Below are 7,500 nucleotides of genomic sequence, written 5' to 3'. Positions count from 1 at the left end.
AAAGAGAGAGAGCAAGAGAGTGAAAGGAAAATGAAAAAAAAAAACAAATCCATGATGATGATGGTGGTGGTAGTTGGATGGTGATGATGATTTCATAGAAAACTTGCCAAAACAGACAAAGAGTGTGGGCAGTCTTTGAGCTGGTCAACTCCTGTCAAACCATTCAACCCATGCCAGCATGGAGAATGGATGTTAAAAGATGATGATGTAGAAGTAAAAGCAGTGAGCTGGCAGAATTATTAGTATGTTTGGCAAAATGCTAGGCAGGGTTTTGTCCATCTTTATGTTCTGAGTTCAAATGCTGCTGAAGTCAGCTTTGCCTTTCATCTTTTTGAAGTTGATAAAGTAAGTACCAGTTGAGCACTGGGGTCATTGTAATCGACTTAACCCCTTTCCTGAAATTACTGGCCTTGTGCTAAAATGGAAAATCAATATAAATATATGATATATAGGTAAAGTATATATATATATATATATATATATATATATATGTAGTCTTTTATTCTTTTATGTTTGAGCCCTAAGGCTGTGCCATGCTGGGGCACTGCCAGTGGAAACTCTTGTCACAAGTGTACTAGATGCTTTTTACATGGTACCAGTACTAATAGGGTCACCAAGTACCTTGCAAGGCAAGACCCTTCAATTGAAGTAATATCCCCCTCAGTTGACAGGGATATTACACAAATAAGTTTACAATTTTTGTTGGGAGTAACATAAAATCTTTTTAAAGAGAAAATGTGGTAGGGAGGAATGAGATAGAAAAATATACATGGTGTACAAACTATATGAACTCATGGGCCAACTTTTGCCATTTAAGGTACACCATAGATTTAAGATCAAGGACATGGCTGTTCTACAATCTACAGGCAAATGCTTAGATTAGTTCCACTTGGTCTGTTTTCACTACACTGTCAAATTCACTGGAAGAGAGTACTTCCGAGAAAGCCTATGAGCCCTTGAGCAAAGGGAGGGAGTGCAACCTGAGTGGGACCTCAGTACTGTCACCCACTGAACAATTGAATCATTGTTTTGCAGCCAGATGTCCTTTTTGTCACTAACCCTTACCTATCTTTAAAGTAAGGGAGTTTTCATTTACTCGTTTTTGAAAGCTCATAGCTAGTGGATGATTTATTGAAAGGGCTATATCAACAGACATCACTGTCTGTAGTTTGCACTCACAATCACACACACACACACACACACACACACACACACACACTGATATTGCTTGAGACGACCTGTATATTTAAGTAAAAATGACTCCCTAAAGGTATGTCATTTATGTGTATACCCCTCTTCAACACAACTCATCTTCCTACCACCCCTCCCGCTCTCCAGCCACTCATGTTTACCACTCACTGCATTTCGTTTTTTCTCTATGTGGAAGTGCATGGCTTAGTAGTTAGGATGTTGGACACCTGATCATTAAGATCGTGGTTTAAATTCCTGGACCGGGCAATGCATTGTGTTCTTGAGCAAAACACTCCATTTCACATTGCTTCAGTCCACTCAGCTGGCAAAAATGAGTAATTCTATGGTAATTCTCACTTGTCCAGGTGAGAAATTTATATGTCATGGAAACTGAGTAAACTGGCCCTTATGAGTCAACATGACCCGAGAAGTTGCCTTTACTTTTACTTTGTTTCTTCTCCCCTATTTCCCATTCTCCTTTTGTACTCTTGCAAGCTTAACTGTGCACAATTTGTCCCTGATGAAGCTCTCTCTCCAACGTCTCATTTTCCTAAACCTCTCCCTCTACCTGTGTTCACTCTCTGCATTCTCCTCACCACCACTCCCTTTCTTCTTTTGCACTCTCGTGAACTAACCTGCCCATTCACCTTATCCAGTCATCTGTACTACTTATATACACCTCCCTGTAACTTGAGGGTGCATGTTAACACATCTTCACCATCTACTCTCTCCCTTGTCTTTCCAGCTGGGGTAGCCATGTATCTCCTCCATAGCAAAACACCCGTTACTGTCCCTCTTATCACCTGACACAGAGCCATCTTCCTCAATACTACTCCCCAACTTCAGTTAAAAGGTCTTGTCTTGCAAGTTGCTTAGTGACCTAACTAGTGCTGGTGCCACATGAAAAGCACCCAATACACTCTGTACAGTGGTTGGTGTTAGGGAGGACAACCAGCAGTTGAAACCATGCCAAAGCAGACACTAAAGCTTGGCACTGTCCCTTGGCCCACCAGCTCCTGTCAAACCATCCAACCCATGCTGGTATGGAAGGTAGACATTAAAAGATGAAGATAGTGATGATAACAGGCTTTGTATAGCTTCTGTCTACCAAATTCACTCACAAAACAATGGTTGGCCTGGAACTATATAGTAAAAGACATTTGTCCAAGGTGCTGTCTAGTGGAACTGAATCTTTATTCTTGTGTTAGAGAAGTGAATATCTTTGTGACAGCAAATACACACACACACACATGTGCGTCATTATCATCATTTAACATCCTGCTTCCATGCTGGCATCGGTTGTGTATGCACAATATCATAAACACTATTTAATGTCCATTTTCCATGCTGGCATGAGTTGGATGGTTTGACAGCATTTGATGAGTCAGAGGACTAATTATAGCTCTAACGTCTACTTTGGTAAGGTTTCTACAGCCAGAGACCTTTTCTATGACCAGTTTTGGAATAAGTAAATTATTTAAGGAGAATGTAACCCATGACTGACTGTTGTTGTAGTTGTTATATAGGGCTAAATAACTTTGTTTTAAGTTGATCTATAATCAAAAGCATTCCAGCCATGACTCTTCATAAAGACATTCCATGAATGACCATGGGATTGCACCTAGAAAGTCACCCTCCAAAGCACAAATCTGGGCAAGCTTGTTTATGGGGGACCAGCAGTTTCCCATGCATACCAGCCTTCCCTCTCCATGCCATCTATGTTATCCAAGGGAAAGGCACAAGGCTGATGTTGCAACTTATTTTTAAGGCTGAGTGAACTGGAGCAACGTGAAATAAAGAGTCTTGCTCAAGAACACAGCACACAGCCCAGTCTAAGAATCGAACTCACTACCTCATGATTGTGCGCCTGGCGTTCTAACCACTGAGTTCTGCGCCTTCACATCTAGTGCAGTGGTTCTCAACCTGGGTCCATATAAGATTTTGTTGTTGAAATTTATGTGCAATAAATGGGTTATACTTCTACACTCATTACTCTTTACTTGTTTCAGTCATTTGACTGTGGCCATGCTGGAGCACCGCCTTTAGTCGAGCAAATCGACCCCAGTACTTATTCTATATTTGTAAGCCTAGTACTTATTCTATCAGTCTCTTTTTCTGAACCGCTAAGTTACAGGGACATAAACACACCACCATCGGTTGTCAAGTGATATTGGGGGGGACAAACGCAGACACAGAAACATATACGCACACATACATATATACTCTCTCTTTATACACATATACGACGGGTTTCTTTCAGTTTCCGTCTACCAAATCCACTCACAAGGCTTTGGTCGGCCCGAGGCTATAGTAGAAGACAGTTGCCCAAGGTGCCATGCAGTGGGACTGAACCCAGAACCATGTGATTGGTAAGCAAGCTACTTACCACACAGCCACTCCTACGCCTACACTGCTCAAAATATTTTATCAATTTTTCTTATACAATTCCTAATAATATTTAATTACAAAATTATAAAAGGGATTTTTAAACATTGAATAGTGATGAAGGCTCACCCAAGTAAAATAGGAATCAAAGGGGTCAAGGGCAAAAAATGGTTGAGAGTCACTGATCTGGGGTCTTTTATGTAAATTTTATCTTTAATAGCAGGATGTCATTTAACCCTTTAGCATTTAAACTGGCCATATCCGGCCCCAAATATTTTACAAGTTTTATGTTCAAAGTGGTCAGATCTGACCTCTCACACCAACCATACAATGTCGTTCTAAAAATAAACAACCACACCATTGAAATGTTGAAGTCACAGGATAATGTATAATTAATTCAAAACAATGTTAATTAATAAGCATTACATGCAACAGAGTAATCTGAATGCTAAAGGATTAAGGGAGAGTTGGCTGTTATTTCTAGTATATTGAGTGATCATGTAGATCGGTAGTTCTCAACGTTTTTTTTTATTTATGGACCCCTTTGATTACTATTCGATTCTGGTAGACCCCCACTTTTATAGATAATCTTTTAAAGTTTCTAATTTGTTTTTCACACATTAACCTGTGTAGGTTGAACTTTGTAAAACATTGGAGAAAGAAACCTAGCTGTCTTTTGCAATAAATACATCTAAAGCAAACATTTTTAAAGGTCCCTTGAAATACTACTGTGGATCCCCAATTTGGTATTTTGCTTGTGTGGAACCCCCAAAATTTTAGATGGACCCCAGTTGAGAGTCTCTGATGTAGATACTGCCTTGTTGGACCAGCAACTGATCCTGTGGTAGAGATTTATCTTTGTTTCACAGTCATATTCAAACACTGGAGCCAAGCAACAACAGCTATTTATTTACATTTATTTAGAAATGTATATGAACCACCGCCCTACTCTACTCCACTTCCAATTGACCTTACTACATGTTTCTAGTCATCATCTGTAAGTGATTATATCAATAAGATATAGTAATGTCTCCTTTTGTAGGCGTTAGGAAGGGCATCCAGCTGTAGAAACTCTGCCAAATTAGATTGGAGCCTGGTGTTGCCATCCGGTTTCACCAGTCCTCAGTCAAATCGTCCAACCCATGCTAGCATGGAAAGCGGACGTTAAACGATGATGATGATGATGATGATGATCACCCATTGCTCTGCCCTGCCTATTGCTTTATCTCTTCTTAGAAGTATTGATCTTGCCATTCAGGCTGAGCATTAGCTTCATTGATCTCAACAGCATGGAAGGGCTGACAAAGGTCAAGGCAACTGCTCCACCTCTTCCTTCAACTAAATAATGATGATGATGATAATAATAGCAATAGTAATAATCATAATAATGATAATAATAATAGGCACAATGCCAGCTGGTTTGGGAGATGGACTAAGTACTTATTTTATCAATCCCCAAAAGATGAGAGGCTAAGTCGACCTGAGCAGAATTTGAACTCTGAATGTAAAAACGGATGAAATGCCGCTAAGCATTTTGCCTGGCATGCTTATGATTCTACCAGCTAACCACCTTAATAATAATAATAATGAAAAAAACCCTTTCTTCTAAAAGCACAAGGCTTGAAATTTTTGGAGAGGGAACTAGTCAATTACATCAACCCCATTGTTTCACTGGTACTTAATTTATAGATCCTGAAAGAATGAAAGGCAAAGTCAACCTCAGCAGAATTTGAACTCAGAACATAGTGATAGGCAAAATACTGCTAAGCATTTTATCCAGCGTGTTAATGATTCTACCAGTTCACTGCCTTAAATGATAATAATAAAAATAATCTTTCCTATTATAGGCACGAGGCCTGAACTTATTTAGAAGGAGTTAGTTAATTATACTGATCCCAGTGTTGAACTGGTACTTATTTTATTGGACAATCTTTGCTGGTCTAAGGTCTTTGTCATTGTTGTCTATAGCTTGCTACAATTGCAAACAGGTAAGGTGCAAGTGTATCTCCTTGTCGTACCGCAGATAGTATTTGAAAAGATTCCGTTTCTCTGTCAGATGACAACACACAAGCTCTGGTCTTCTTGTAGGCCTTTGCAATGGCCAGAGTTAGTTCTTCTAGAATGCCAAATGTAAAGTTGACTTTGCTGGAATTTGAATTTGAATGCAGAGTGCAATGACATGCGGAATGCATTTTGTCCAGTAGTCTAATACTTCTGCCAGCTTGCTGCTTTAACAATAAACAATAACCCTTTCTACGATGGGCACAAGGCCTGAAATTTGCGGGGAGGAGGCTAGACAATTACGTTATCCCCAGTGCTCAACTTGTACCTATTTTATCAACTCTGAAAGGATGAAAGGCAAAGAAAACCATCCTTGGAATTGAACTCAGAATGTAAAGATGGGTGGAGTGCTGCTAAGTATTTTGCCTGGAGTGCTAATGATTCTGCCAGCTTTCCCTGTTAATAATGATAATTCTACTATAGACACAAGGCGTGACATTTGGGGGCAAGGGACTAATCAATTACATTGACCTTAGTGCTTCACTGGTACTTAATTTATTGACACTGAAAGGATGATGGGCAAAGTCGACCTCGGCGGAATTTTAACCTAAGAACGTAGCTGCAGTTGAAATATTGCCAAACATTTCATCCAGCATGCTAATGATTCTGCCAGCTTACTGCCTTACTTAATAATAATAATAATAATAATCCTTTCTTCTGTAGGCACAAGGCCTGAAATTTGGGGGAAGGGATTAAGTCAATTACACCAACCCCAAAAGAATGAAAGGCTAAGTCGACCTTGGTGGAATTTGAACTCAGAACAGAGCGATGAAAATAATAATAATCCTTTCTATTATAAGCACAAGGCCTGAAATTTGGGGGAGGGAGATAGTTGATTACATCAACCCCAGTCCCCAACTGGTACTTAATCTATTGACTCCGAAAAGATGAAAGATAACATCAGCTCAGCAGAATTTGAACTCAGAATGTAGCGACAGGTGAAATACCACTAAGCATTTCTCCAGCGTGCTAACGATTCTGCCAGCTCACCACCTAATATTAATAGTAATAATAATAATAATAATAATAATAATAATAATAATTTCAAATTTTAGCACAAGACTTGCAATTCCGGGGGAAGGGGGCATGTTGATAGCATTGCCCCCTGTACTCAACTAGTACTTATTTTATCAACCCCGAAAGGATGAAAGGCAAGGTCAACCTCGGCAGAATTTGAACTGAGAACGTAAAGATGGATGAAATTCCATAAAGCATTTTGCCCAGCATGCTAACAATTCTGCCAGCTCCCCTCCTTAATGAAATACTAGATATCTTTATGAAAATGCAACAGTTGGAATGCCTTTGGTTGTAGGTCTACCCGATCAGAGTTGATTTAGGGCTAAACAACCAGAACCACAATAACAACGACAGTCCCTGTCTGTCTTCTGACCTAATCTCCATGCTTGCCCTCCCCTTCAGAACTAGTTAGTTATATCATCTTGGTAACAGAATTTTAATAATAATAATCTTCTTTGCTTCCCACCTCCTCCTACAGAATGTTTACAATGAGAGATATAAATATGGTTGTGCAACTGCCAGACATGCTGAACTCTGTTGAACCTATATGCTAGTTTAATTAATATAATTAGTAAATAAAGTACTATTGATAACTAATTAGTAACATAAATATCTTGGTGCTTCAATTATCTATTATAGCATCTCTGCATTGAGCTGTTTTCTGACTATTTTTAAGTCTTAAAATGAAGCCTGAGTTGATCTGTAAGTACAACTGTGTGTGTGTATGTGTGTGTGTGTGCGTGCGCACGCACACACACACACACACAATGCACTAACCAACACATACATGCACGAGCCTATGTACACACAAATGCACCAACCTCTACACCTTTGCACACACACACA

The 7,500-nt window shown here is 39.4% G+C and overlaps 1 protein-coding gene across 18 annotated transcripts in view; it reads left to right on the top strand.

The window, feature by feature from the left end:
- Positions 1–7,500, top strand: part of LOC106878206 (uncharacterized protein KIAA0825) — a 189,652-nt gene that overhangs the window by 57,708 nt on the left and 124,444 nt on the right. The window lies entirely within an intron of this gene.

Source organism: Octopus bimaculoides, chromosome 9 (assembly GCF_046866305.1).
Source record: "Octopus bimaculoides isolate indiv1 chromosome 9, ASM4686630v1, whole genome shotgun sequence".
NCBI lineage: Eukaryota > Metazoa > Mollusca > Cephalopoda > Octopoda > Octopodidae > Octopus > Octopus bimaculoides.
Note: the sequence above shows the minus strand (reverse complement) of the source record. Positions and strands in the feature narration are given on the sequence as shown.